The following is a 24,010-nucleotide window of genomic DNA, read 5'->3' on the forward strand; positions in this document are numbered from 1 at the left end:
GCAAGAAAGTTAACTACATTTAGTCATTTCTATGATATCCATCATTTCTCTGAAGTAGATTGGTGTTGTCAGGAACAGACATGTCTTGCCATAAAAGCCTTATATAATCGTAACATCTTAAATGCCATATTTTGAATAGAAAATGTTTGCTGACTTATTTAAAATGTATTTTTGGCCAGGGAGTGATGGTCATGTCTTTAATCCCAGTTATGTGTGGCACAAGAAGGTTGATCTCAGTGTGCTCAAGGCCAGGCTGGTCTACAAAGTGATTTCCAGGACAGCCCGAGTAAGGAAAGGAACCCTATCATGAAAAAAAGGGAAATGAAATGTCTTTTTGTTTCACCTTGAAAGACTCCCTAACATGACCATAAGTATGATTATAACATGTAACTATTAATCTGTAATTTTATCAATTTAAATAGCGTGTAATAGTAGTTTTAAGGACCAGAAATTTATTTTACATTGTAAAGTGTCTTTTTGGGCACAAAACAATGCATAAGAGTAGACATGTATTTACAGTATGTTTTATCAAAAATAACCTTGAATTTGCATGAATATACACATATGTTAAATAAGATTCGAAACATCTATAATATAACAAAAATAATCTCAAATATGTATTAATATACAAAAGCCATGCTAATGTAAAATATTTAATAAAAATAGTTGTCTTTATTTAAAGTCAATTTAGTAATAGATTTATACATCTTCCCTTTTTCTTTTCAGAACAAGATAACTGAATATAATCTTCTTTGTTCATATATTTACCATTACCCATAGTAACCTGTTACCACCTCCATCTCAATGATGACATAAATCATGACCTAATGAATGACCAAACTGCTTACCCCAACTCTTGGGAATATGGGAACCATGCTTTTAAAATTATGTTTTATTGTCTGTGGGCAATGGCATCTATAAGGGTCCCTAAAATAAACCTAGGATAATTTCAATTCATGGGAGAATTGCCTGTATTACCTCTTGTCCAGTCTTTGTGTAATGGGAAAGTGGAGGAATAATCTCAAGTTCTGGCTAGTGTAGTGCATGAGGACCATGTTAATCTTGGAATTGTCCTGAATAATTTATAGACAAAAGCTGACCTTTGGGGAGGGTAGTCAGTTTAGTGGCATTACCACACTCTAGGAGGAATCAATGTTGTGGAGTCCTAAGCCCGTCTTTAAGATTTTAATGGTCACTGCTAAGAATGATCGTGGTTTACTATAGAAAACCTTTTAAGTGCCGTATGTAGTAAAGCTCAAAGCAGTTAAAGGAGCATAGTTTATTATTTAAATACATAATTCAAAAACTTAATTTTAAGTTACTTGATAGAGATTTAGACCCAAAATCATGAACAGGAATTAAGAAGAAGCCTTTTCTTTAAATTAGATTTTAGATGTAGTGCAAACTGATCTTATTCATAAATCCTGTAGTCAGATAGTAGGGCTGAAAGCTGAAAGATCAGAGAAGCACAGCATTGAGCCATTAGTTCTTAGTGCTATAAAATTCCCAATCCAATGTGGGAGCCCACATGTGACTCAGTTTCCATCTGGAGTCATTTCAGGCTTATAGATTCTATTTGAGTCCGAGCATGCCTACTGTTCTTCTAGTAACCTTGAGGGCTGTGAATAACATCTGTGCTAGCCAACATAAAAAGCATTTTGCCCAGCTCAAAGAGTCCATTTTTTCAATTAATATTTGGGCTAGTGTAGGCCAGCCAGGGGCACTCCTTGTTAGTGATTAGAAGCTGCTTAGCTGGATCAGATAATGCACAGGTTTGAACTGCCTCCAAGCACAGTGCAGGAAGGTGGGGAGCTGACTGTACTGCTTTTTGATCTGCCTTTTGACTGTGTTTAGTACATATGCTGGCTGAGATATAAACTCTGGCTGCTTTCTATTCACCTTTCATCCTCTAGGTCTAACCTATGATTCTGTCTTCATTTCTCTTAATCTAACTTTTCCTTAGCCTAAGCATTCCCTCCAAGGGAAGCCCTAGATAAATGTTGTTAGACTCACCAAATGGGGTATCCTGTCCCTATAAATTCTCAAAGTGAATGCTGTTTCTACAAAACACTCAATCCTCAGCTCCTCTCTCTTACCACCTTATATTCCTCTCTCTGCCCAGGCATGCCACTTCCTATCTCAACTCCTTAGTGATAGGATTAAAGATATGAGACACCGTGATTAACTCTACAACAAACTAGTGTGATTACTGGGATTAAAGGTGTGTGTCAGTATTGCCCGTGGTGTAAGGGTGGTCATGGCATCTGTTTACTTTGTGATCTTCAGGCAAGCTTTATCGTTAAAATATAAATAAATAAATAAATAAATAAAATACTTAGAAGGAAGCATCTGAGATCAAGAAGAGGAAAGTAAAACTGTTTATCACCAAAGAATATGAAAAAATATTCTGAGTACAAACTGGGGAAGGTCCATCATTTTTACAAACAATGAATGATATAATTAAATTATGGTTCACAAAATCAACAATATGGATGTCACCATTGACAAAACAAGGCACAAACACAAACACAAATCTACACACACACACAAACACACACACACACACACACACACATATTTGATTCTTAAAGAGGACCAAGATTCTAATCAAAATCACTGAATCACTGGCCCTCACACATCCTGTACACTCCTGTTCTTTTCTTTACCAATAATAGAAAATGGGTTCGGTGAGAAGGGCTGTTTCACCAAAATTTACAATATTCACTTGAAGTCTTCTGATGTTTTTACTTTACCGAAAATAGATTTGATTACAGAAAGCATTTCATTTTCTTTATCAAAAGAAAATGATTTTGTTAGGATCACTTACCTTTTGTTTCCTACAATTGGTGATGGAATCCAAGTCTGCATCACAGGTAGGAAATGAAATCTTTTTAAATGGAATTTCAAGAGAACAGATTTTTAAAGAATCAGTGTACAAGTAAATCAACTTGATTTACACTAACTACTTGGAGTTCCAAGCACTTCTGAAAATAAGGTTACTGCTACTTTTTGTGTATGTTTTTGTATTTTTTGTGTGTGATATTCTCTATATGATTGCTAGAAGTGATCAAAGCTTCAGGGAGTCAGGGAGATAGAGGAAGAGAATGAGAAGTTAAAGGAGCTACAAAATGAGGTAGAGAAGCAGATGACTAAGAGTACAACCCCAGGCAATGCTGGCTCAGTGATCACGTCTCTTGAGGAGAAGATGGAGGCTGATGCCAGTTCCATCTATGTTGGTTAAGTGGACTATAGTGCAACAGCAGAAGACCTGGAAGCTCACTTTCATGAATGTGGTTTCATTCAACTGTGTTACTACAGTCTGTGACAAATTCAGTGGCCTTGCCAAAGGGTTTGCATATATAGAATTTTTAGACAAAGAGTCAGTGAGGACTTCCCTGGCTTTAGATGATTCCCTGATTAGAGGGAGACAGATCAAGGTGATTCCCATCAGCACAACAGATGGGTTACCCGTGTGCCCAATACTGTGCCCAAACTACCAATTACAACAGCTCCCAGTCTGGATTTGACAGTGGTTTAAACAGCTGACCCTTGGTTCAAAAGAAGAATTAAAAAAAAAAAGAAAAACATAAGGTGGAAATTTATTTTTTAAAAAAGATACACTGGGCTGGAGAGATGGTTCAGGGGTTAAGAGCATTGCCTGCTCTTCCTAAGGTCCTGAGTTCAATTCCTGGCAACCACATGGTGGCTCACAACCATCTGTAAAGAGGTCTGGTGCCTTCCTCTGGCCTGCAGACATACACACAGACACAATATTGTATACATAATAAATAGATAAATAAATATAAATAAAGATAAATAAAAAAGATATACTGTGGAAGGGGGAGAATCCCATAACTAACTGAGGAGGAACCTGCTCTGGGAAGTAGGGCAGGCCAGGGAGTAAGACAGGGGTGACATATTGTTGTAATAGGAGCGGCGGGGCTGCCGCCCCGGCACCCCGGCCACCTGGCTAGCTTATGCCCCGAAATAACAACACACAAACTGTATTCATTTAAATACTGCTTGGCCCATTTCTATCTAGCCTCTTCTAGGCTAATTCTTACATATTAATTTAGCCCATTTCTAATCATCTGTGTGTAGCACCCCAAGGTGTGCTTACCAGGAAGATTCTATCCTACATCCATCCTGGGTCTGAGCTTCATGCGTCTGCCTCAGAGAGCAGAGCTCTCACGTCAGCCCGGGAGAGGGGAGCATGGCGTCTCTCTGAGCTCACTTCCTCTCCCTCCCAGCATTCTGTTCTGTTTACTCCTCCCACCTATGTTTTAGCCTATATGGGCCAAGCAGTTTCTTTATTGCTTAACCAATGAAACCAACAGATTGATATTTGACACTCCCACATCAACATATTCCCTCTGGAGATTCGATAGGGACACTTCTCAAATGTGCAACCTGCTCCCTGTTTGCCTGCTCCACTTCACTCTCTTTGGACTTGCTCAAGGGTAGGTGGGCACGGATGGTAGGAGGCCTTTTTTTACCTAGAGCTCTGGAAGGCACCAATCTGTTCAGCTTGTTTCCTTTCCTCATCTTCTCTCTGCCTTTTGCAGCCCCTGCCTGCTCCTGATTTGCCAGGTCTAGGTACACGGTACCCTTCTTTCCTCGAAGCTCCTGCCTCTAAAGTTTGTCTGGTACATTTTTTTTTGGTGCCTTTTTGTTTATTTTTCTGTCTTGAGTGTCTTTCTTTGCAGATTTTTGTAGTGGAAAGAACTCATTCACAGTGGATCAATGTAAATTCCACTTACCCCTGGGGAAATACACTACTTTGTTTTGGGAAGTTTTGAGGGGTTGTTTTTTTGTTGTTGTTTATCAGGTGTTCTTGTTTTGTTTTATTTTTTGATTACATTTTTTCCTTTATTTGGAGGGAATGGGAAGAATTGGGAATAAGGAGGTGAGAGCTGCATTTTGTTTATTTTTTTAAACTCAATTACAATGGATGGGTTTTTATAAAATAATGTGTCGTGAGGAAAGTAGTTTATGAAAAAAAGAAAAATGATTTAAAATTTATTTTCTCCTACATGGATTATGGCCCAAGATGTGAATTATGCTCCATCTACCTGCCCAACACAATGTACATCTGAATAATCTCTGCAGATCAGAAACCCTTTGTTCCCTGGAAATAAGCTTCACTGGATCACACCATTGCAGCTAGTGGCTTCACTGGATCACACCATTGCAGCTAGTGGCAGCATCACATTAAAAGCCTTCTCATCATACATTGCTAGAAGATCAATATCATCATTTCCTACCAGTTCCTAAACTATTTGTAATCTTTATAACACAAATCTGAAATTGGAATGCAATATTGAAAATTTCTGGAATCTAGACCTTCAGTTTCCTAATCTCTCTTCCCACTGCACACCAAGAGCAATGTCCATGTGTGTACTCTGGACAATCACCATCATATCCTGAATTTCCAGAGACTCCCCTGGCCCAATAAATTCATATACAGGTTGGCTAAGAGGAAAAGGGACACTGCCAGCATGAACCACATGGACCAACATAACTAAGGTCTGCCTCATGGTCAGTTCAAGTCACAGAAGAAATGACAGCTCAATAGGCCTGAACACCCAACACTCACCACAATATACCTTGTGATCTTCCTTACTACTCCTGTTGCAGAGGCAGAATAGAAACATGGAAAGAACCCACAAACTGCTACTAGTACTCCCCATTGCTATCCCTTCCCAGAATTCCTCACAGGCTAGGGCCACCTAGTCTAGCCTCACAATATTAGCAGCTCCTCTAAAGGAGATTCAGAGATCAAATAACTCAGACAGCACAGTCCTTCCAGTTCTGCCCTCCCTGACCAGCAGACAGTGCCCTAGTTTAGAAAAGTTTGTATTTAGTACACATAATTCGACTCTCCTACACCACATCCTGTTTCTCATCCAAAGCACAGGGTCCTCTGTATGCACATTGCATTGCACACTCACTTTCCAGTGCAGACATCCCATTGCCTCAGAGATGGGAAATCCTGAAGACAAGCACAGGTCACATTCATAAAGTAATCACTGTTCCTGTGTAACTGTGGTTACTTTGTAACTGTTGTTAAAGAAAAACAAACCATGAATTAGAAAACACTCAGGATCATGTTAGGGATTGGAGGGAGCAAACACAATGTGAATATGATGTAGGTTTAATCTCAAAAATTATTTTGAAAAGTTGAAATAGGCTAAAAGCCATGTCCTCTAGAGACTAGGAATTTGTATTAGAGCACATTAAATATTTTTCATGTATTTTCCATAAAGATAAAGATCTGAATCCAGAAAAGCAGGGCCACACATTTTACCCAGACCATCTATTTTGGATGAACTATTGTAATATCGCAAATAGGTTTCAAGATAAGGTCAGTCCCATACCCAGATTGCCATTGTCTGTGGAATGCAAACAATGGTCAATCAGGACAAACATACAGCATCACAATTCCACATAAGTAATCTCAGTTGAAGGAGGGAAGCTCTTTTCTCAGGCCAACCTCTCACTTCCTGCACTGTGTCTCCACCAGCTTCAAAGGTGGTCAATGAGTTCAGTTCTTATACCAATCCCTCTTCATTTCCAAGTCTGCAATAAAAGCCAGAATGATTAGCAGACACTCATTAACTGCTCTATTTTTCTTTCGCACTGAATAGTAAAGGACAAAGCTGGAAGGAGTTGTAGAACAATCTTTCCAGAACTGGGCAGCAGAGGCAGGATTAGGTGTTCAAATTAATTCTCAATTACACAGCATGAGGCAAGCCTAAAGTATAGGAGACATTTCTCTACACAGAAATCATCATAACTTGAAAGAAATGAAATGAAACTATTAATGACTTAGAAATATTGGAGAACAGAAAAAAAGAGATAAGAGCAGCAATACACTTAAAGAAAGTATTTGAAATTGATACCAAAATGTGTTTTTTTTTAAAAAATTATTTATTTATTATGTATACAATATTCTGTCTGTGTATATGCCTGCAGGCCAGAAGAGGGCACCAGACCTCATTACAGATGGTTGTGAGCCACCATGTGGTTGCTGGGAATTGAAAACATGACCTTTGGAAGAGCAGGCAATGCTCTTAACCTCTAGCCATCTCTCCAACTCCCCCAAAAAGTGATTTTTTTTAAAGATTTATTTATTTATTATGTATACAACATTCCTGCAATGTACGTCTGTATGCCAGAAGAGGGCACCAGATCTCATTATAGATGGTTGTGAGCCACGATGTGGTTGCTGGGAATTGAACTCAGGACCTCTGGAAGAGCAATCAGTGCTCTTAACCTCTGAGCCATCTCTCCAGCCCCCCAAAAAGTGATTTTTAAAGACATGATAATAATGCACTTTTAGCTGGGCAGTAGTGGTGCATGCCTTTAATCCAAGCACTCAGGAGGCAGAAGCAGGCAGATCTTTGTGAGTTTGAGGCCAGCCTGGTCTACAAGAGCTTGTTCCAGGACAGGCTCCAAAGCTACAGAGAAATCCCATCTCAAAAACACCAAAAAAAAAAGTGCACTTTTAAGATTAAATAAAATTTTCTGTATTGACTTTAAAAAAGAGTACGCCCTTCCCTAGGAGAGGGGATGTCATTAACCATTAACAAGAGATAGATTGATGGTGCCCTTACATATGTTGACTGCTGAGCTCTGTAACCTGACACATAGAGTTAGGCAATGGCCTGTTTTTCAAATCTCCAAGCCGACATAACTCTGTCAAGCAAGATCAATCATATTTCTTACCAAAAGCAATGTACAGATTGAATACAATGCCCATCAAAATCCCAGCAAAACTCTTCAAAGATTTCAAAAGAACAGTACTCAAGTTCAAATAAAAAAACAAAAAAAAAAACCCAGGAAAGCCAAAACAATCTCATGCAATAAAAGAACTTCTGGAAGCATCACAATCCCTGACTTCAATCTTTACTACACAGGTAGAGCACTGAAAACAGCCTGGTATTGACATAAGAACAGACAGGAGGACCAAAGGACCTGAATAGAAGATGCAGATATCAATCCACATATTTTCAAACTCCTGATATTTGACAGGGAAGCAAAAAATAGTAAATGGAAAAAGAAATCATATGTAACAAGTGGCGCTGGCATAACTAGATATCAACATACAGAAAAATGAAAATAGACCCATATCTATCACCATGTAGAAAATTGAAGTCCAAATGGAACAAAGACCACAACATAAAGCTAACCACACTGAAACTCATAAAAGATAAAGTGGAAAGTACAGTTGAAGGCGTTGGCACAGGGAACCACTTCCTAAATATAAATGCAGCAGCACAGACACTGAGAGAAACAATTAAATGGAACCTCCTGAAACTTAAAAGCTTCTGTAAAGCAAAGGACATCAGTAACAAGGCAAAACAACAGCCTACAGAAAGGGAAAAGATCATCACTAACCCCATATCAGACAGAGATCTGATCTCCAAAATATACAAAGAACTCAAGATATTGGACACCAGAAGATCACATAATCCAATTAAAAACATGGAGTAAAGACCTAAACAGAGAATTCTCAACAGAGAAATCTAAAATACCTGAATGACAATTAAGGAAATATTCAATATCGTTAATCAGAGAAATGCAAATCAAATCTCTGAGATTCCATCTAAAACCTGAAAGAATGGCCAGGATTAAAAACACCAATGACAACTTATGCTGGAGAGGTTGTGGGGAAATGGAAACACCTGTCTCCACTTCTGCATTGCTGGTGGGAATGCAAGCTGATACGGTCCCTTTGGATGTCAGTGTAGCAATTTCTCAGAAAATTAGGAAACAGCCTTTTCAAGACCCAGTAATACCACTTTTGGGTATGTAACCAAAAAAAGTTCAATTGCACCACAAGAACATGTGCTCAACTATTTTCATAGCAGCTTTATTTGTTATAGTCAGAAACTGGAAACAACCTAAATGCCCCTTCATAGAACAATGGATAAGAAAAATGTGATACATTTACACCATGGAGTACTACATAGCAGAAAAAAATAACATCTTGATTTTAACAGGAAAATGGACGGATCTAGAAAACATTATTTTGAGTGAGGTATCCCAGACACAGAAAGATAATTATCACATGGACTCACTCATAGGTGGTTTTTAACCATAAAGCACACAAAGCCAGGCTACAAACCACAATCCCAGATCTTAATACAAAAATGAGGATTCTAAGAGAGACTGACATATATCTAATCTATATGGGAGGTATAAAGGATAAAAAGACAAGATCTCCTGAGCAAATTGGGTACATGGGGACCTTGGGAGAGGGTTAAAGTGTGCAGTGTAGAGGCAGGGAGTGAAGCAAAGAAAATTGTAGAGCTCAATAAATATCAATAAACAAAGATCGATCATATCTGCAGAGGATAGTTGCCTAATTGCAAATTCAATGTTCTTTGACTCAAGATAACCTTTCTAATTTGGATGCCCACAAAATCTGCTCTGTGTTCATTCACATGACATTAATTTACACATGCTGGGCAATTACAAACCACTCCTGCTATCTCAATCAGGCCCTTTTTCATAATGGTGGCTGCAACAGCTGATTGCCTATGCTGTGCCCCCTGCAGTGCACAAAATAATCTATTCTTCCTATTGTGGTCTGAGAAGAGAAGAAATGCTCCATATGCAAATCTTTTTTCTGCGACTGCATTGGGCAGTCAACTACATGGCTCTAATGCATTATTTTATTTTATTTTACTTTAATTTATTGGTTTTGTTTGAGACAGGATATCTCTGTAGCTTTGGTGGCTGTCCAGGAACTAGCTCTTGTAGACTACACAGGATTCAATCTCACAGAGATCTGCCTGCTTCTGCCTCCTGAGTGATTGGATTAAAGTCATGTACCTCCACTGCCCGGCAAATACATAATTTTAAACTGTGAATTGGAGCTGGGTGGTGGTGGCGCACGCCTTTAATCCCAGCACTTGGAAGACAGAGGCAGGCGGATCTCTGTGAGTTCCAGACCAACCTGGTCTACAAGAGCTAGTTCAAGGACAGGCTTCAAAAAAAACCACAGACTCACAGAGATATGAGATGGGGGATCCTGTCAAGACACAAAGAAAATCTATATCTAAATCTCTTATCCTTCTAATGAACTCAGGATTTAAATGTTGAGGGAAATTCCTGCTAGCTCAGAGAGGTTGAATAACAAGTTCCTAATGTGTCCTGGTTGCTTGCATTTATGAAAAGAGGAGTGTCCTTCTACTCAGCCCCCACTTAAAAACTCTCACTAGACTTAGTTTCTCCCTACAGCTTCCTGTCAGATGGTTGCTGATGCAGCCTGTTGACCACAGGTTAATTTTATTTAATCAAAAAATGTAAAACATGTTTGCATGATTAAAAAGGCAGCAAAAAGTGTAGCGCAACTTTACACAGTGAAAATAATTTTCCACAAGAGCAGACCACTGTTGGAGGTCAGACCTCACTCCATATGGTGTGGATGATGTGTAAATAAAGAGTGTACTTTCGTTTCCTGACCTCCCAGACCAGAATAATCACACAAAACTATATTAATTACAACACTATTTTGTAAACAGCTCAGGCATATTGCTATATAGTTCTTACATCTTAAATTAACCCATTTCTGTTATTTTATATTTTACTATGAGGGTCATGGTTTCTTACTTCACATCATGACTCTTGGGTGGCTACATAGCATCTGCATGACTCTGCCTTCTTTCTGCCCCCATTCAATTTAGTTTTCCTAACTAGCTATAGTCTGCCCTGCCGTAAGCCAAAGAAGATCCTTTATTAAACAGCAGTAATAAAGCATATTCCTACCATAATGAAGGGAATCCCAAATCAATGATGCCTAACATTGAGGCTTGTGTGCATGGGGAGTGCACACCTTCAGTGCCTCTGAAGCTCCACCTGCTCATAAGCTCTCAGAAAGGGACCCTAGGGAGGTTGGGCAGCCATCTAGGATGGAAGTGGAGAGCACAATGATAACATGATGGCAGGTAGAGCAAGCCGCCTCAGATGAATCAGGAATACTGAAAGATGCAGTTGTTGCAGTGTAGGGTTGGAGAGGAACCCCAGCTTAATGTTGTTCAGGGTGTTTGGTGTCCTCTGACCAGACAGGTCTGGGTTCTTGTGATTTTTGACAGAACTAACTTCAACCTCTGCCGACATCTCCCAGAGGTCTAAGTTTGCCTAAACTGAAAGAAATTCATCCAGCTCTGTTCATATTCAGGGAGAACAGCATGCTACCATGAATGTCTCTACATAATCATGTTCATATATGTACTAAATAAAGGTATACAAGGTCTGGAATTGAGCCAGACTAGATATTAGAAGAGTAGCATTTTTGTTCCCTGATCTTGGTATAATATTACAAACCAATAGGTAGAACAGAGACAGCAAACTCCATTGGAACAGGTACAGGGGAGTAACTGAAGAGTAAGTGAGCCAGAGCCAGAGACCACCGAAGGTCCGGACATAAATCTGGGATCTTCAAGGGAATAGACCCAAGAAAGGGCAGGATCCCTGTTTGTCTGGGCGTGAGTCTAGGACCTCCAAAAAAATAGTTTTGAGCCAGGACCTCTGTCACTCTGGGAATGAATCTGGGACCTCTGAGGAAGTAAGCAGAACCAGAGATCTCTGCAGGGCCAAGTGTGAGTTGTGGACCTCAGAACGAAAAACGCTGATCCAGGACCTCTGTTGCGCTGGGCATTGGTCTGGGACATCAAAGGGAATAGACAGGAAACTGAAACCTCTGTGGGTCCAAGTGTGAATTTGAGAACATTGAGGGAGTAAGCAGGAGCCAGGCCTTCTGTGGTTCTGGGCGCACCTGAGCCTGGGAACTCTGAAGCAATAGACCGGAGCCAAAGACCTTTGCAAGACCAACTCCAAGCCAGGAACTTCTCCAGGAAGAAATCCAGATCAAGATTTACAGAAACAGGATAAAGCTGGTACCCAGGCAAAGTAGTCCTGAGACAGCAAACTCCAAGGGAGCAGAGCAAAGCCCAGGAGTGTTGAGCTATCTCCAAGAACACAGGAAAAGAACTGGAGGAAAAGGCAAACAAAAAATTGGAAGACATCATCAAATCCCTTAAAGAAATCCAAGGAAAAGCAATCCAACATATGAAAGAAACTATTCAAGACTTGAAAACTGAAATAGAGACAATAAAAAAACACAGTCTGAGGGGATTATAGAAAAAGAAATCATGAGAAAATGATCAGAAACCACAAACACAATCATAAACAACAGTATATAAGACATGGAAAAGAGAATCTCAATTGTCAAGATACAATACAGGAAATAAACTCATCAGTTAAAGAAAGTATTAAATGTATCAAAAGCTTAACCCAAAATATCCAGGAAATATGGGACACCATGAAAAGGCCAAATCAAAGAATAATAGATATAGAAAAAGGAGAAGCTCAACTCAAAAGCACAGAAAATATATTTAACAAAATCATATAAGAAAATTTTCTTAACATAAAGAAATATATACCTATGAAGATAAAAAGAAATTTACAGAACACCAAATAGACTGGATCCACAAAAAGTCCCCTCAACACATAATAATCAAAACACTAAACATACAGAGTAAAGAAAGAATATTAAGAGCTGCAAAGGAAAATGGCCAAGTACCATATAAAGGTAGACCTATCAGAATTATACGTGACCCCTCACTGGAAAAATGAAAGCCAGAAGGTCATGATCAAACATTATGCAGACAATAAGAGACAACAAATGCCAGCCCAGACCACTACACCCATCAAAACTTTCAATTACCATAGAAGGAAAAGACACAACATTCCATGAAAAAACTAGATTTAACCAGTACCTAGCCACAACCTCAGCCCTACACAAAATACTAAAAGGAAAACTCAAACTGAAGAAAATTGGCTTAGCCAACAAAAACACAGACAATTGATGGTCACATAGCAACAAATTCCAAAGAAGGGGGAAATGCACAAGTTAACATCACCAACAATGAATACTAAATTAACAGGAAATAGCAATCACTGGTCATTAATATCCCTTAATGTAAATGGACTCAACTCACCTATAACAGATTGCATATGAATACAGAATCCATCCTTCTTCTGCACGCCCCCCCCCCTCAAAAAAAAAAACCAACATCTCAAACTCAAAGACAGACACTGTCTCAGAGTAAAGGTTAGGAAAAAGGATTCCAATCAAATGGACCTAAGAAACTATCCTAATATCCAACAAAATAGAATTCAAGCTAAAATCAAATGACAAAGAAGGTGATTTCATATTAGTCACAGGAAAAATCCATCAAGAGAAATATCATTACTGAACATCTATGCTCCAAATACGAGGGCACCCTGATATGTAAAACAAACACTTCTAAAGCTTAAAACATACATTAAACTTCACACACTAATAGTTGAAAACTTCAATATTTCCCTCTCACCACTGGCCAGGTCAAACAGAGAAAAAATGAACAGAGAAATAAGAGAACTAACAGATATTATGACTCAAATGGACTTAACATACATCTATATAATATTCCATTCAAAAGAAAAGAAAATACTTTCTTCTCAGCACCTAATGGAACCTACACAAAAGCTGACCACATACTCAGTAACAAATCAAACCTCAACAAATTCAAGAAAATTGGAATACCACAATGTATTTTCTCAGATCATCATGGTTTAAACTAGAAGTAAACAGCAATACTAATTTCAGATAACCAACAAACACAGGAAAATTAAGCAATGTTAACCTGAATCATCAATGGGTCAAGGAAGAAATAAAGGGAGAAATTAAAACTTTCTAAAATTCAATGAAAATGACCACACAACATACCCAAATTTATGGGACACAATGAAAGCAGTGTTAAGAGAAAAGTTCATATAGTAGGAACTAAATGCCTACATAAAAATCTGGAAAATTCCCACACAAGTGAATTAAAAGAAAATTTAAAGTTTTGGAACAAAAAGAAGTAAACTCAGCGAAGAGATCTAGATGGCAAGATATAATCAAATTAAGAGCTAAAATCAACAAAATAGAAACAAAGAAAAAATACAAAGAATCAATGAAACAAATAGTAGGTTCTTCTAGAAAACAAGAAAATAGACAACCCTTTATCCAAATTAACCAAAAGGCAGAGAGAGAATATCCAAATTAACAAAATCAGAAATGAAAAGGGGGACATAGAAACAGACATAGAGAAAATACAGAGAATCATCGGGTCATATTTTGAAAATATGTACTCCACAAAATTGGAAAACTTAAAAGAAATGGACAACTTTCTGGATAAATATCACTTACCAAAATTAAATCAAGACCAGATAAGCAAATTAAAACACACCTATAACTGCTGAATAAATAGACATAGTCAACTAAAGTCTCCTAACCAAAAACAGCCCAGGACCAGAGGGTTTCAGCTCAGAATTCTACAAGTCTTTCAAAGAACTAATACCAATATTCCTCACATTATTTCCACACAATAGAAACAGAAGGAAAATTGCCAAACTCTTTTTATAAGGCTACAATTACACTGAGACTCCAACCACAGAAAGACATTAAAAAGAAAGAGAATTACAGACCAATCTCACTTATGACCATTCAGGCAAAAACAGTAAATAAAATATTGGCATATCAAATCCAAGAGCACATCAGAACAATTATCCAGCATTATCAAGTTGGCTTCATAACAGAGATGCAAGATATGAAAATCTGTCGAAATGATCCACCATATAAACAAACTGAAAAATAAAAAGCCACATGATCATTTCATTAGATGTCAAAAAAGTTTTAGACAAAATACAACATCACTTAATGATAAAGATCTTGGAGAGAAGAGGGATACAAAGAATATGCTTAATATAATAAAGGCAATATACAGCAAGACAACAGCCAACAACACACTATAATGGAGAGAACTCTCAGCAATTCCACAGAAATCAAGAACAAGAAAAGATTGTCCACTCTCTCCATATCTATTCAACATATTTCTTGAGGTCCTAGCCAGAGCATTAAGATATGAATGGGAAATCAAGGGGATACAATTTGGAAAAGAAGAAGTCAAACTCTCACTGTTTGTTGATGACATGATAGTTTACATAAGCAATCCCAAAAATTATACCAAGGAACTTCTACAACTCATAAACACGTTCATTCAGTCATGTAGCAGGATACAAGATCAACTAAAAAATAATCAGTATCCCTCCTATACACAGACAATAAAAGGTCTGGGAAAAAATCAGAGAAATAACACCCTTCAAAATAACCACAAGTAACATAAAATATCTCAGAATAACTCTAACCAAACAAGTGGAAGACTTATATGACAGGAACTTTGAATCCTTGAAGAAAGAAATTGAAGAAGACACCAGAAAGTGGAAAGATCTTCCATACTCTTAGGTAGGCAGAATTAACATAGTAAAAATGGCAACCTTCCCAAAAGCAAAAGCAATCTACATATTCAATGTGATGCCCATCAAAGTCTCAGCAAAATTCTTCACAGACCTCAAAAGAATGCTACTCAACATTATATTGAAAAGCAAATATCCCAGGATAGCCAAAATAATCCTGTACAATAAAAGAACTTCTGGAGGAATCACAATTCCTGACTTCAAACTTTACTACGGAGCTACAGTACTGAAAACTGTCTGGCATTGACATAAGAACAGACAGGCCAATGGAACTGAATTGAAGACCCAGATATTAATCCACACATCTTCAAACACCTGATTTTTGATAAAGAAACAAAAAATCAAATGGAAAAAAAAGAAAGTATATTTAACAAATGGTGCTAGCATAACTGGATATCAACATGTAGAAGAAGGAAAATAGACCTGCATCTATCACCATGCACAAAACTAGAGTCCAAAATGGATCAAAGATCTCAACATAAAGCCAGCCATACTGAACCTTATAGAAGAGAAAGTGGGAAGTACACTTGAAAGCAATGGCACAGGAGACCAGTTCTTAAATATAACCCCAGCAGCACAGACAATGAGAGAAACAATTAATAAACTGGACCTCTTGAAACTGAAAACCTTCTGTAAATCAAAGGACATGTCAATAAGACAAATTAACAGCCTGAAGAATGGGGAAATATCTTCACTAATCCCATATCATACAGAGTTCTGGTCTCCAGAATATACAAAGAACTCAAGAAATTGCTCATCAAAAGAAAAAATAATCCAATTAAAAAACTGAGCACAGAACTAAACAGAGAACTCTCAGTAGAGGAAAGTAAAATGGCTGAAAGACACTTGAGGAAATGTTGAACATCTGTAGTTGTCAGAGAAATGCAAATCAAAACAACTCTGAGATTCGATCTTACCCCAGTAAGAATGGCCAAGATCAAAAACACTGATGACAACTTATGATGGAGAAGTTGTGGGGTAAAGGCAACACGCCTGCATTGCTGGTGGAAATGCAAGATAGTACAGCCCCTTTGGGTGGCAGTATGGTGGTTTCTAAAAAAAAATTAGGAAACAACTTTCCTCAAGAACCAGTAATACATGGGGGCTGGAGAGATGGCTCAGAGGTTAAGAGCATTGCCTGCTCTTTCAAAGGTCCTGAGTTCAATTCCGGGCAACCACATGGTGGCTCACAACCATCTGTAATGAAGTCTGGTGCCCTCTTCTGGCCTGCAGACATACACGCAGACAGTGTATTGAGAACACAAAAAATTTTAAGGTCTTTTCCAACATGAATACATGTTCTGTGACTTGGGGACAGTCTCCTCATATTCTGTAGGTTACATCACATCCATGTGAATAGTGAGGATAATATCCCTAAGAGGGTATTTATGGAAGTATGAATGGGCAGAATCACAGAGAGCCACAGCTGAATGAGAAGTAAAGGTCTTTACTGTAGGATTCTTAAAACGTTTCAATGGCTAATGTTTATAGGAAGCTCTCCAAAAGCAATGTAGCCTATGCACTTCCAAGCTTACCTGAAGTTACATCCACTTCACCTCTTATCCTATCACAGAGAAGTGACCTGAAAACAGCATTTGAGAGCTGGTAGCCTGGATAAGAGGTCCTAAAACTTACACACATACTGGAATTATTTGGAAGACTGTCAAAACACAGTGTGTTTTCCTTCCAGAGTTTCTGGCTTAGGGCAGATGTGTGCTGTTCCTACTCTGATGGCACAGGGATGAATGTCTCTAAAGGTCCTGCTGACTTTGCTCAGCCTCTAAGACATGGCTTGCACTGTTCTCACTATCTGGAGTATTTTTCATTTTTCCCTCACCTGTAGTAGCTGATCTGTCTCTTCTGGTTCTGTTTGTCACACTGTATGCTTTATATCTCAGGAAGGGGGCAGATACTGACCTGTAAAACTGTGAGGAGGCACACCCCCAGAGAGGTACACCACCTATTAGGTGGTTTCTATGGGCTACAGCTTTAGAAGATGTCTTTTTGGTTTACATCTCTACTTCAGAATCAGAAATGGTTTTAGAATTAGACAATGTCTATCCTTCTCTAAATCCAAGCATGATGTTAAAAGAAAAACTCAAAATTCTGTCTCATGTCAACAGCCTTCTGGTATGGGACAGAAAGAAGATCAATTTTAAAGGAACATTTTACTTTCCTTCATACCCATTTTGCCTATATCTTATCTTTCACTGAAAATATGTCTACATGAATAATGTTTATATTTTCAACAATGAACAGCTTCCAAGAAGAAGTCATTGGGGTCCCCCAAAGTCTCTGCCTGGTTGATATGACGGCATGATGCTGATAGCACTATGAGACCGATTTATGGGTACAAGCTGCAGATATGAGGCACCTTCTTACAATGTTCTGGGCAGAATTCCAAATAAGAACTTCAGAAGAACCCTATTGAATACTCAGAAACCATTTGCAATTATCCAAAACAGCAATCTTGAAATTTAACCATCATTTTACCTTCATAATATCTCATAGAAAGAACATCGCCCCCATGACATCTGGAAGCAATTCTAGAAGATGTCATCCTCTCTCCCAACAAAGTTTCTCTTCACAGTCAGGGACAACATTTAAGAGTTGATTATTACTCATCGAAGGTTGGGTGATATTATGTACACCCAGAGATCTCAAAAAGAGTGAAAATGGAATTGGATGATAGGTAGATTACTTACTCACACTAATAATAACAGTTTGTAATAGAAGTAATACTTGTGAACTATTATTTATAGATTTACATTGGTATAGACTTTTGTATATTGACACAAATTTGAATTATATTTATTATATAGAAAGTTTCTATTTTTGTTTAGAATATTTGTAACAACTGTACAAGGTTATTTTGTCAGATTGTATAAATGCATGATTCTATCTGTTTAAAACATATTTTTAATGACACAATTTTATGATATATTTATCATATTGCATTATATAATTCTAACTCTGATCAAGATTTTTATACATTGTTTATATTTTGAGGTCATTGTTCTGCTTTACTGCATAGATGTTTAAAGATTGTTTTATATTCTGATATGAAATCTTATTCTTCAACACTGTGATGAGACTTTGGTTGATTGGTCAATCAGTTGTCTCTGTCATCTACTACACTTTTTGGAAGCTGCTAGACTGCACTACCTGCCTACTCAAGCAATATTATTGCTCTTCTCAGGCCTTTGATGGGGTTGAAGATGACATAATCATACTTACCATCTTCTTATGATCTAGTTAAGCCATTTCTACTACAATATGGACTCCTTAGGATAGAATACTTATCAAACCCTTAGGATGTATTCCTTCCTTAATTATGATTATGCTTATTGTAATTCTAACTTTATTTTGACATCTGCTTCTTGTGTACATAGTTTTGTATAGAGTTTGGAATTTCTTATTAAGTTAAAAGGGTAGGTGCTGTGAGAGTTCCTTCAGTCAATAGCTTTAAGATATCAATCCACTTGGGTATGGTCTCTTACAAGTATAAATGCATCTGTAAAGTGTGTGGTTGCTTTCTTTTTTTGTGTTTTTTTTTTTTGTGGTTGCTTTCTTGAATCCAGCTCTTGATTCTGGATGCTAGCTATATTGTAAATAAGATCCATTGCTCTGTAGGTGCTTATCTGACCTATAAAAGCCCAAGATATTCTTACACTCTAACTTGGTGTTTTCAAAAGTCAAAGATTCAATTAGTACTCACATAGTTAAGGGTCTGTCTCTCTGATTTGTACAGCCTTCAAAATTCATCATTAAAACATGAACTCAGTGTTACATGATGAACTTAGAATGAATGCAGCTATATTAAGTAAAATCAAACACTTCTGTCTCATGTGTTTGTATGTGTGATTATAGGTTTGGGAAGATTGGGAGATATGGTACAAATCTTTAATTTTTTTTTTGGAAAATGTGTGGATTGTTTTTAGTTAAATATCATAAATCAGTCTGCCTTAGCAAGAGGGAGTATTTCATTCAACTACAAAATTAAGCAAAATTCCATATTTCAGCTATTCATTTTATGCTATCACTTTGTATAATTCACCCACTAAAAGCTGCGTATCAAGGATTTTTTGTTTTTTATTCAACTATATATTTATCCACTACTCTCCCTTCATCACCCCTTCCCTTTTCACATGATTCACATGTTCCAAATTTACTAAGATCTTGTCTTTCTCTGTGTCCTATATAAAATAGATTTATGTATGTCTATGTTTGTTTCCTCTTTGTTGTATATGTTCTGGGCATTGTGAATTGTAGGCTGACTGTCCTCTGTTTTATATCTAAAAGCCACTTAGGAGTGAGAACATATGTTTTTCTTTCTGGTTCTGGGTTAAATCACTCTTTTATGATGTATTCTAGATCCATAAATTTGCATATAAATTTCAAGATGTAATTGTTTTTATCCACTGTGTAGTTCTCCATTGTGTAAATATACCACAATTTCTTTGTCCATTCTTCAGTGGAGGGGTTGTTTTCAGGTTCTGGCTCTGACAATGTTGCTGTGAAGACAGTTGAGCATTTGTGCTTGTGGTATGATTGAGCATCCATTGAGTACAAATCCAAAGGGCATGGCGGGGTTTTAAGATAAGTTGTTTCCTAATTTTCTTTCATTCTTTTTTTTAAATTTTTGGTTCTCCAAGACACGGTTTCTCTTTAGCTTTGGAGCCTGTCCTGACACTAGCTTTTGTAGACCAGGTTGGCCTTGAAGTCACAGAGATCTATCTCTGCCTTCCAAGTGCAGGGATTAAAGGCATGCCTCACAACCAGGCAGGTGGCTTTCTAATTTTCTGTGGAATAACCATACTGATAATCAAAGTAGCTGACTCAGTTTGTAACCCCATCAGCAATGGAGGAGTGTTCCCTTAACTCTACATCCTCCACTGCTTAAGTTGTCATCAGTGTTTTGATCTTGCCTATTGTTACAGATATAAGAAGGAATCTCAGATTTGTTTTGATTTTCATTTCTCTAATGACTAAGGAGTTTGGAAATTTCCCTAAGTGCCTCTCAGTCATTTTAGATTCATATGTTAAAACATTTTTATTTAGGTTTGTATTCCATTTTTCCTTGGATTATTTGTTCTTTTGATGACCAATTACTTAAGTTCTTTGTATGTTTTGAAGATCAGTCTTCTGTCCAATGTGGGGTAGGTGAATATCTTTCCCTATACTACAGGCTGCCTTTTTTGTATTGTTGATCATGTCCTTTGTTTTACAGTAACTTTTGCTTCAGGAGATCTCATTTTTTTCAGTGTCTATGATGCCTGGGGTTATAATTTGAAAGTGGTCCTCTTTACCAATGTGTTCAAGTGTACTTCCAATATTCTGTTTTATGTAGTTCAGTGTGTTTGTCTTTATGTTGTAGTCTTTGATCCATTGGGACTTGATTTTGTTCATGATGATAGATGTGGATCTACTTTCATTCTTCCCCACATTGATATCCAGTTATGCCAGCACCATTTGATAAATGTTTTCTCCATTTTATATTTTTTGGTGCTTTGTCAAAAATCAGGTGTAGTAGGTGAGTGGAGTGATGTCTGGGTCTTAGCCAGCATCAGTTCCATTGGTCCTCCTATCTGTTTTTGTGCCAACACCAGGCTCTCTTCAGTACTGCAGCTCTCTTTTCATTTGAAGAAGTCAGGGAATGTGGTGCCTACAGAAATGATTTTGTATATAGGATTGTTTTGACTATCTTGCATTTTTTGGCTTTTGTATATGAATTTGAGTGTTTATATTTTGAGATCTATGAAAAATTTTTCTGATATTTACATAGGAATGGTATTGAGCCTGTAGATTGCTATGTTGATTTCTAATTAACACCTTCCCATTCTCTGGTGTATTCTTCAAAGATTTAATGTTCTTTTCCTACCATCCTTTCACTTCTTTAGTTGGTAATTCCATAATATTTTATGTTTGTGGCTACTGTTAAGGGTGATGTTTCCATCTTTCTTTTTCAGAAAATATTCCTTGTAACCACCTTCTATCTACTTTCCTGATGACCACTCCCAATCTTCTAATAACCATAATTATACCCCCAACTTCTAAGGATACTTTTATTTAAAACATACAAGTAAACATATGGGAGGTTTGAGTCTTCATACCTCTCATATTTCAGTTAATGGTATCCTTTGAGTTTAAAAACATTGTTGAAACTTTTTTGGATTTTATGGTTCTGGTTTGAGAGCCAAACTGTGTTTCTTTCACTGGGCCTTTTTAATGTTTTGGCTGTTTTCAGGGAGATGTTCTTTCATTATCTAGTTCTAGATTCAGAGACAAAGTTCTTTCCTTTGACTCTGGTTTGAAGACCAAAGATGGAATACTCTTCCTGTAACCAATAAGGTTTTATCCATTACTTTCCTTGTTCAAACTAAAATAAATAGAGGTATAATGATGCATAAACAAATTGTTGACATTATCAAACTTTTTTCTACACAGTAACTGATTTGGTTAACTGACTGTAACTGGCTTAACATATGAAAAAACAATTTATAAGAAGCACCTAGCTTTTTCCTCAGGTCCAAAACATTATAATATGCACAAGCTTTCTCAGATGACCACACACAAAGTCTTACTCTTCTGTGAAGTACAAAACATCATGACACTGAATTCATTTATAGAGTTTCACTACAGTATGATTTTTTTCTCATGTTTTTGAAAAATACACAAATACAAATAACTTGAGGGTTTCTCTACAAAAGGGCTCATATTATGTATTTGGAGATGATTGTGAAAACGAAATTACCACATTCCATTCACAGGTATCTCTAGAGTATGTTACATTTTAAGACATTTAAGAGTACAGGGATCTGCAAAGGCCTTATCACACGGATATCATTCCTAGGGTTTCTCACCAGTATGTGTTCTTCTATGCATTTGAAGAGCACCATGTTGTGCAAAGGCCTTACCACACTGATTACATTCATAGGGTTTCTCTCCAGTGTGTGTTCTTTTATGCAAATGAAGATGATTACGTCATGCAAAAGCCTTACCACACTGATTACATTCATAGGGTTTCTTTCCAGTATGTGTTCTTTTATGGCTTTGAAGATTACTGTGACGTCCAAAGGCCTTACCACACTGATTACATTCATAGGGTTTCTCACCAGTGTGTGTTCTTTTATGATTTTGAAGACTAATCTGAGCTGCAAAGGCCTTACCACAATGATTACATTCATAGGGTTTCTCTCCAGTATGTGTTCTTTTATGCAATTGAAGAGCAGAGTTCTGTGCAAAGGCCTTACCACACTCATTACATACATAGGGTTTCTCTCCAGTATGTGTTCTTTTATGGTATTGAAGAGTAAATTTCTGTGCAAAAGCCTTACCACACTCATTACATACATAGGGTTTCTCTCCAGTATGTGTTCTTTTATGGCTTTGAATAGTACTGTGTTGTGCAAAGGCCTTACCACACTGATTACATTTATAGGGTTTCTCTCCAGTATGTGTTCTTTTATGGTATTGAAGAGCAGAATTCTGTGCAAAGGCCTTACCACACTGATTACATTCATAGGGTTTCTCTCCAGTATGTGTTCTTTTATGGTATTGAAGAGCAGAATTCTGTGTAAAGGCCTTACCACACTGATTACATTCATAGGGTTTCTCTCCAGTATGTGTTCTTTTATGGTATTGAAGAGCAGAATTCTGTGCAAAGGCCTTACCACACTGATTACATTCATAGGGTTTCTCTCCAGTATGTATTCTTTCATGATTTTGAAGACTAATCTGAGCTGCAAAGGCCTTACCACAATGATTACATTTATAGGGTTTCTCTCCAGTATGTGTTCTTTTATGGCTTTGAAGATTACTGTGTTGTGCAAAGGCCTTATCACACTGATTACATTTATAGGGTTTCTCTCCAGTATGTGTTCTTTTATGATTTTGAAGACTACGCTGAGCTGCAAAGGCCTTACCACACTGATTACATTCATAGGGTTTCTCTCCAGTATGTGTTCTTTTATACAATTGAGGATGGTTTTGGCGTACAAAGGCCTTACCAGACTGATTACATTCATAGGGTTTTTCTCCAGTTTGTATTCTCTTATGTGTTTGAAAAACAGCACATTGCGCATTGGCTTTACCACACTGATTATCTTCATAGGATGTCTCTCTAGTATATATTCTTTTAATCTTTTGAAGATGACTGTGATCAGCAAAGACCTTACCATGCAGATTACATTCATATGATTTCTCTCCAGTATGTGTTCTTTTATGACTTTGATGAGTTTCATAAAGAAGAAAGTCTTCATCATCTTGACCATACTCATAGGGATTCTCTCCAGTGTGTGTTCTTTTATGCATTTCAAGATGATTGTGATAAGAAAAGACTTCATCACATTGCTTAATTTCACAGCATTTTTCTCCGCTATTTGTTTTTTCATTCCTTAGAAGATGAGTGTTATAAGACAAGACTTTACCACAGTGAGAATATACTGAAAACTTCTCTCCAGTTTGAGTTCTTTCAATCCTGCAAGGATAATTTACACATGTAAAAGTTTTACCACATTCAATGCAGTTGAACCTCATACCAATATGAATTAATTTCATATTTTTTCAAATTGTAAAAAGGAAACAAATGTCAAGCTTTTATAGCTTTGTTTGAAATCATGTTTTGTTCTCTCATTAGGGGTCATTTTACATCTAGAAA

At 37.3% G+C, this 24,010-nt stretch overlaps 2 pseudogenes; one reads left to right on the plus strand and one right to left on the minus strand.

Moving 5' to 3' along the window:
* The window catches only part of LOC121458671, a 37,226-nt pseudogene extending 13,562 nt beyond the window's left edge, over window positions 1–23,664 (minus strand).
* Window positions 2,850–3,546, plus strand: LOC121458627 (annotated as a pseudogene).
* Window positions 23,665–24,010: the final 346 nt, after the last annotated feature.

This window comes from Microtus oregoni, unplaced genomic scaffold, assembly GCF_018167655.1.
Source record: "Microtus oregoni isolate MIOR12 unplaced genomic scaffold, Mior012 000018F_ref0000195, whole genome shotgun sequence".
Taxonomy (NCBI): Eukaryota; Metazoa; Chordata; class Mammalia; order Rodentia; family Cricetidae; genus Microtus; species Microtus oregoni.